The sequence below is a fragment of the Microtus ochrogaster genome, chromosome 1, assembly GCF_000317375.1.
Source record: "Microtus ochrogaster isolate Prairie Vole_2 chromosome 1, MicOch1.0, whole genome shotgun sequence".
NCBI lineage: Eukaryota > Metazoa > Chordata > Mammalia > Rodentia > Cricetidae > Microtus > Microtus ochrogaster.
The window spans coordinates 51,252,855-51,259,203 of record NC_022009.1 but is presented as its reverse complement, the minus strand read 5'-3'; the positions used below and the strand labels follow the sequence as shown (position 1 = coordinate 51,259,203).

Sequence of the window (6,349 nt, the reverse complement as noted above, 5' to 3'; positions counted from 1 at the left end):
GTGTGTGTGTGTGTGTGTGTGTACGTACAGAGTCTGGTGGCCCCTGTGCTGTGTGTGTGTGCGTGTGTGTGTGTGCACATATGTACAGAGTCTGGTGGCCCCTGTGCTGTGTGTGTGTGTGTGTGTGTGTGTGTGTACAGAGTCTGGTGGCCCCTGTGCTGTGTGTAAAGTAAAGCAAGTTCTGAAGGCAGGCTCCCACATAGCCAGACAGTCCAACTTTCACTGGGAGGGAGCGCACACACAGGGACTCAGAAATTGTCACTGCCTGCGGCCTAGAACCTTCTTCTAGGCCAGGGCCCAGTGGAAGGAGGCATGGAACATGTACTACTGTTGAAGTCCTCCAGCTTCCACCTATGTTCTGATCCTAGAGCCAGACTCTACCATTCATTCTGAGCAGGGATAGCTCTAGCCAACATCTGTGCAGGGAGTTCAAGAGGTCAGGAAGGTGATGTTTTCCAGCCCCGACACTGTGGGAGTAGACGAGGCCCCGTGGTTTATGAGGCAGGTGTAGGGGCCAGCTTCCTTCAGCACAGTCCTAGACTTTGGTCTATCTGTTGTAGCTACTTTGACCTGTTTTAGTCAATTCACAATGCCTATGTAGCACTTTTATCATGAGAAACCCTTCCACAAACACTGTCCAGGCCTAGCAAGTGCTTCTCTGAGTCTCTCTCTCTCTCTCTCTCTCTCTCTCTCTCTCTCTCTCTCTCTCTCTCCCCTTCCCTCCCTTCCTCCATCCCTCCCTCTCTCCCTTCCTCCTTTTCTCCCTCCCTCCTTTGAAGCAAGATTGCATTAGTCTTGGTCCCACCAATTGACGTCGTCCATCACAGACAGATGTGGGTAGGAAAAGGTTCCCCTGCATCTGCCCAGGTTTGCTTCTGAACAACTTCTAGACCTCGATGTGAGGTTGAGGTCAGGGAAATTCACCCAAGCTCAGATATCTGGGGTCATATGCATGATGGGAATTGAAGGGTATAGCATACTGAGGGGTCATGGCAGGCCCCCAGAAGTCAGCTATGCAGAAGTGTGGTGTAGATAGGCATGACTTGATGATGCATGTGAAAGGAAACAGCCCAGGGACAAAAATAAACAGGATGTGTAGCAGGGCATGCTGGGAATCCCTGCTGCCATGATCAGAGATCTTATAGAGCACCATATGCAGGACACTGAAAATCCAAAAGGTCACATCTTCAAGGAAGGGACACCAAAAGACAGTGCTCATGAAAGATCAATACCATGAGAGGATTAGGATAATACAGAAATTTAGCTGGTCCTGGGAAACCCTCTAAAGGGATCTGCTAACATGGTCCAGTTCCTGTACACACACATCACAGCACAGAGTAAAGGCTTGCTTACAAGTGAGTTGAAACTTGACTGATGTGGGAGTGATTTCTTATTAATAAAGAAACTGCCTAGGCCCATTTGATAGACCCACCCTTAGGTGGGTGGAGTAAACAGAACAAAAGGCTGGGAGAAAGAAGCTGAGTCAAGAGAGTCACCATGATTGTCCCACTCCAGGCAGATGCAGGTTAAGATCATTCTTGGTAAGCTGGCTCGTGAGCTACATGGATATTAGAAATGGGCTAGTCCAGGTGTGAGAGTTAGCCGAGAAAAGGCTAGATGTAATGGGCCAAGCGGTGTTTAAAAGAATACAGTTTCCGTGTAATGATTTTGGGGCATAAGCTAAGCTAGCCATGTGGGCGGCCGGGTGCCGGGGATGCAGCCCTGCTGCTCTTATTTCAACACTTGACCGTAATCCTCAACAAGGAGAGAGAATGTGAAGGAGGATGACACAGGCAGAAGGGCACATCAGGTATAAATTCAGCCGGGACATAGAAGAAACAAAAACTGAAGAAGAAAAACCTATAAAAGGGTTTAACCATGGGCCAGAAGCAGACAATTAGAAATGAGTCTGAAAACAGCAAAAGTTGCACAATGAAAAGATTACAGTATACAGAACCTCAGTAACCTGAAGAGTGGGGTTGGGCAGGCCACACCATGGTTAGAGCATAGGGGGAAGCAGTGTCCAGGAAGTAGGTGGCTAGCTTCAGGTGGTCACATCTCTCTCTGCTTCTCGAAATCCAATCCCCCAGTCTCATCCCCAGCTCTGAAGCAGTCCACCTGCTGCAGAGTCCTTCCATTCCACCCCCATCTCCAGGGGTCACAAAGATCTACCTCTCCCCAATCCTCCCTCCAACTCCTTGCTTTGCCCCAGTCCTCAAGTCCAGCAGGCACTCTCTGAGACCCCTGAGGTCACTCTAACCAGGGAAGCAAGTAAGCTAACTTAAAGTTTTCACCTCTCCCTGCATTTCTCCAACTCCAGTCCCCGATTCTCATGCCCAAGTCGAGTAAACCCACCACTGTGACCTTTCCTCACTCTCTCCTCCCATTTTGAGGGAAATTAGCAGATCCTGGAAGAACACCCTACTTTTCTTCCTCTTGTGAGCCCCTTCAACCCCTCCAAGCCCACCCCATCTCTAAGTATCAGCTTCCAATACCCAGAAACACATTTTACTTGAAACCCCAAGTGGGCACATCTCCTGGAATCCCATAACAGTTCCCATGAGGCACCTCAGTCACCACACTCTCCAAAACACCAAGAGGGCAAAAGAAATTAAGAAACAAAACACCCATCCAGCAAAGAAAAGAACAGGTATCAGCACCTACAATTACAATTGTCTCAATCCCAGATGCATAGACACCAGCATAAAAACACAATCAATAACAGCAAGAACAAAATGTTCCCACGAGAGCCCAGCAACCCTACCCCAAGTATTCTAACATAGCCAAGACTGAATAAAAGACCTTAAAACAGCCATTATGAATATGACAGAGGTCCATAAAGGAGAAATCAATAAATCCTTTAAAGAAATCTGTGAAAACACAAATATTGGAAGGAAATGAATTAAACAGTTCAAGACCTGAAAGTGGAAATGCAATCAATAAGGAAAAACCCAAAATGAAGGAAATATGGACATGAAAATTTCAGGAACCTGAACAGGAACCTCAGAGGCAAGCTTCACCAACAGAACACAAGAGATGAAGGAGAGAGTCTCAAGCATTGAAGATTCAATAGAAGAAATGTATACTTCAGTCAAAGAGAATGTTAAATCTGAAAAATTCCTGGTATAAAATATCCATAAAATATGGGACACTATGAAAAGACCAAATGTAAGGAATTATAGAAATAGAGAAAGAGGAAGAAACCCAGGTCAAGAAAACAAAAATATTTCCAACACAACCATATAAAAGAAAATTTCCTTAACCTAAAGATGGAGATGACTATCAAGGTACAAGACACATGCAGAACTAAACAGACTGGACCAGAAAAGAATTTCCCCTCAGCACATAACAACCAAAAAACTAAACATACGAAACAAAGAAAGAATGTTAAAAGATGCCCTAGAACAACAAAAGAAATCACACCCAAAGGAATGAGATGGCAAGAAATAATCAAACTCAGGACTAAAATTAATGAAATAGAAACAACAACAACAAATACAAAAAAAATCAATGAAACAAAGAGTTCGTTCATAGATAAAATCAGTTATGATTGATCCAAATTAAATAAAAGGAGAGAGAAGAACTGAATTAACAAAGTGAGAAATGAAAATCAGGACATAACAGATGCCAAGAGGATTCAAAAATCATGAGGAGGTACTTTAAAAAGCTGCACTCCACCAAACTGGAAAACCTGAAAGAAATGGATAATTTACTTGATACATACTCCCTACGAGAGTTAAATCAAGATCAGATAAACAATTTTAACAGACCTATAGCCCCTAGTGAACTAGAAGCAGTCATTAAATGCTGTGGGATAATGTTCTTATACACTGTAAAAATCTGTCACTCATATTGTTTTAATAAAACATTGATTGGTCTGTAGCCATGCAGGAAGTATATGTGGGGCTACTAGAATAAAAGAATTCTGGAAAGAGGAAAGGCAGAGATAGTCACAGGCCAAGCACAAAGAAGCAATATGAGAATGCTGCACTGAGAAAAGATACCAAGCCACCTGGCTAAACATAGACAAGAATTATGGGTTAATTTAAGTTATAAGAGCTAGTTAATAAAAAGCCTGAGCTAATAGGCCAAAGAGTTTATAATTTAATATAAACTTCTGTGTGTTTCTTTGGGATTGAATGGCTGTGGGACTAGGCAGGACAGAAACTTCTGTCTACAATTAAAAGTCTTCTAGTTGGAAAAGGCCCAGGGTAAGATGGGTTTAATGCATAATTCTACCAGACTTACAAAGAAGAGTTAACCTCAATACTCTTAAAGTTATTTCACAAAATAGAATCATAAGAAACATTGCCCAATTTGTTTTATGAGGCCACAGCTACCCTGATAGGCAAACCATATTAGGACCCAGGAATTAAAGAGAATTAGAGACCAATTTCTCCAGTGAACATAGACACAAATATATTCAAAACTCTTTCAAACCAAATCCAAGAACACATCAAAAGTTCTGCCATTATGAAGTAGGGTTCATCCCAGAGATGCCAAGATGGTTCAGCATATGTAAATCAATAAGGGTAATCCACCATATAAACAAACTGAAAGATAAAATCCACACGATCACCTCATTAGATGCAGAAAAGGCCTTTGACAAAAGTTCAACACCCTTTATGATAAAAATCCTGGATATATTAGGAATAGAAGAGACATATCTCAAAATAATAAAGGCAGTTTACCCCAAGCCCATAGCCAAAGACAACTCGAATAGAGAAAAATGCAAAGCAAGTTCACTAAAAACAGGAACATGACAAGGTTGTCCACTCTCTCCATTCTATTAAATATAGTACTTAATACAGAGCAGTAAGGAAACTGAAAGAAATAAGAGGGATATAAATAGGATGTATCTTTACTTGTAGACAATATGACAGTATACATAAGTGACCTGAAAAATGTTATCAGGAACTTCTACAGCTGAAAAACAACTTCTGCAAAGTCACTGGATACAAATTTTCTCATAAAATCAGTATACTTCAATGGCAAATGGACTGAGAAAGAAATCAGGAAAATACCACCTTTTACAATAGCCTCAAATATTATAACATATCCTGTGGTAGCTTTAACAAGCAAGTGAAAGACTTGTATACTAAAAACTTTAAGACACTAAAAAAAAATCAGAATATGAAAAGATATCTCATACTCATGGATTGATAGGATTAATATAGTAAAAATAGTCATTCTATCAAAAGCAAACATATTTGATATAATCCCCATCAAAATTCCAACACAATTTTTCACAGATGTTGAAAAAACAATTTTTAGCTTCATATGGAAACATAAAAAACTCAGGATAGTTAAAATCAGTCTTTGATGTGGGAGTGATTTCTTATTAATAAAGAAACTGCCTAGGCCCATTTGATAGGCCAACCCTTAGGTAGGCGGAGAAAACAGAACAGGATGCTGGGAGAAAGAAGCTGAGTCCAGGAGTCGCCATGATTCTCCCACTCCAGACAGACGCAGATTAAGATCTTTCCTGGTAATCCAGCTCGTGGAGCTACAAAGATTATTAGAAATGGGTTAGATCGATATGTAAGAGCTACCCAATAAGAAACTGGAACTAATAGGCCAGGCAGTGAATACAGTTTCTGTGTAATTATTTCTGGGCATAAGCTAGCCATGTGGGTGGCCAGGTGCCGGGAATGCAGCCCCACCACTCCTATTACAACAAATCTCGAGTAATCAATGAACAGGAGGTCTCATCACCCTCAGTGTCAATATTACAAAGCTATAGTAATAAAACCAGCAAGGCACTAGTGCAAAAACAGAAACGCTAATTAATGGAATCAATTGGAAGACCTAAATACAAATCCAAACACCTATGTATACCTGTTTTGTTTTTGTTAAAGCCAGAAACACATGCTGGGAAAAATATAGCTTCTTCAACACATGGTGTTGCTCAAACTGTATGGCTGCATGTAAAATAAAGTAAATAGATCCATATTTCTCACCCTGAACAAAACTCAAGTCCAAATGGGGTAAAGATTTCAACATAAAACCAGGTACACTGAACTTAATAGAAGAGAAAGTAGGCAACAGTTTTGAACTCGTTGGCACAGGAAAAGGCTTTCTGAAATGAATACCATTAGCACAAATGCTAACATCAACAATTAATAAAGTGGACCTCAAGAAACTGAGAAGTTTCTGTACAGCAAAGGATCCATCCTTCATATAAAGTGACAGACCTCAGAATGAGAAATTATTTTTACCAGCTACACACTGATAGTGTCTAGATATCAATAAAATTAAAAAGGCAGACGCAAGCAGCAGGACGGGCGCGCAATAACGAGAACAGATCGCCTCACTACTATTAAATCAAGGAGGTAGGCCTTTTGTTGGC

General features: G+C 41.2%; 1 protein-coding gene across 1 annotated transcript in view; it reads right to left on the bottom strand.

The window, feature by feature from the left end:
• The window catches only part of Ptprn2 (protein tyrosine phosphatase, receptor type N2), a 715,776-nt gene that overhangs the window by 395,598 nt on the left and 313,829 nt on the right, over positions 1–6,349 (bottom strand). The window lies entirely within an intron of this gene.